The sequence below is a fragment of the Callospermophilus lateralis genome, chromosome 1 (assembly GCF_048772815.1).
Source record: "Callospermophilus lateralis isolate mCalLat2 chromosome 1, mCalLat2.hap1, whole genome shotgun sequence".
NCBI classification, from domain to species: Eukaryota; Metazoa; Chordata; class Mammalia; order Rodentia; family Sciuridae; genus Callospermophilus; species Callospermophilus lateralis.
Window position 1 is genome coordinate 146,992,118 of NC_135305.1, and position 1,951 is coordinate 146,994,068.

Below are 1,951 nucleotides of genomic sequence, written 5' to 3' on the forward strand. Positions count from 1 at the left end.
TACCAACAATGTAATAAAAGCAAAGGCTAAAGAGTTGGGAAAAACCCTTTCATTCAAGGGAGGGAAAAGGCAAAAAGATCCAGAGTTCGAAAGTGGAAAATGGAGCAGCTGTTTATGAGCCCTTAGAGGCAAATTCACCTTGACCCACAAAACTCAAAAGGGGTGTGTCTTCCTGTATAGATAAGAATCTAAAGAACAAAGCATGCTATTAATTAAGTCTTGCCTATTTTAAGCTAATGGGATATTTTTCCCCCTTAAGGATAAGCTTACAATAAAAGTTCAAAAGGTAAACACAGAGAAGCAGTGGGGCCAGCCCGACAGTCTACACAGTCTGCCCTGTAGCCCCGAGACTCTAAGGTGGGTGGTCTCTCCCAAAGCCAAGTTTCCTGGCCTCTGGAAGTTAAACCACAGGGAGATCAGAGCCACCCAGAGAGGGAGGGAGCCTACCCATGGTGTCTCCTGGCCCTGCCCCCAGTGGGCAATCTGGCTGGGTCTCCAACTTCAGGGGAAGAAGAATGGACTTGGCATGTCTTTGCTTCCCCCAGAAGGATGTGAGTCACAGAGCCAGCCAGGCCTATGGTGGCTAAGCATGAGGACAGAAAAAGCAAGCACTTTCCCATCTGGGTAGGCAAGTCACTTCCCTTCTGCACCTTGGTTTCCTCATCTGTGACAAGGGAATGAAAATCTTTAAACCAGACAGCAGACTTCACCACATTGCAGCACTCTTTATATGTCACCTGAAAAGTCATCTCCCAGACTTTTTCTGTGTGTTCAGGACACAATTCATGGGAGTCCGAAACACCAGGACAATCTTTGTCATCTACTAGATGCATAAGCTTGGAGAGTCATGTCCCCTCTGAACCTGTTCCTCAGCCAGGGACGGCAGATGATAGGAAAGTGGACAAATGTATACATATATATTTGTGTTTTCATGGATTGTGTTCATTCAGCCAATAAGCAATTGGGAAATGCCTACTAGACAAGGAGATACTGCAGAGAACAAGATACAAATGGTTGCCACCAACATGAAGTTTACATTCTAGTGAGGAGCAGGGGCTATCAAACACTAAGCAGGTAGATATGTATTGAAATGGCTCTTTGTACCATCATTCCATACCACCATAATGGTGTGCATGAATGTCCTGGCTTATTCTCTCAAGATCACCAACAATGCCTCAAAGTCATTGTCCAGTTTCTAACCATTTTGATGAAATATGGTTTCACTGGCAAATTTGAAATAACCGATGATAGTGGAACTGGGAAAGTTGTTGTGAACCTGGAAGGCAGGTTAAACATGTGTGGAGTGATCAAGCTCTGATTTGAAGTGCAGCACAAAGATCTAGAAAAATGGATGAAAAATCTGCCCCCATTTCATCATTTGGTTTCATTGGACTGATGACCTCAGTGGGCATCATGGACCACAAAGATACAGTATGAAAATCACAGAAGGGGAAATCCTGGAATTCTTTTTCTATGAATGTGATACATATATTCAAATAAAATGCTTCAATAGACAAAGAGTTGAAATATAATCAGTACAGCCTGGCATGGTGGCACACTCCTGTGATCCCAGTGACTCAGGAGGCTAAGGCAGGAGGATCACAAGTTTAAGGTCAGCCTCAGCCACTTAGGAACACTCTGTCTCAAAATAAAAAATAAAAGGGCTAGGGATGTAGCTCAGTGGTAAAGTTTCCCTGGGTTCAATCCCCAGACCAAAATAATAATAATAATAATTATTATTATTTTTTTACTGACTTTCTTCAATAAGTCAAGAGCCCAGGTTGAAAAAATGAGAAGGATCTAGCTGTTCCAAGAGTATGGTAAAAACCACTGTAAGCGGAGGGATCAGCATGAAGGTCCTGAGCCAGGCCCTCTGCAAAGCATCATGCATGGGCTATTTCTTCACAACTACCCCCACTAGTTAGGTACAATTATTAGTACTAATCATAGA

General features: G+C 43.1%; 1 pseudogene; it reads left to right on the forward strand.

Annotated features, from left to right (window-relative positions):
- The first annotated feature begins 1,124 nt into the window (after nucleotides 1-1,124).
- On the forward strand, nucleotides 1,125-1,532 carry LOC143642064 (small ribosomal subunit protein uS8 pseudogene; annotated as a pseudogene).
- Nucleotides 1,533-1,951: the final 419 nt, after the last annotated feature.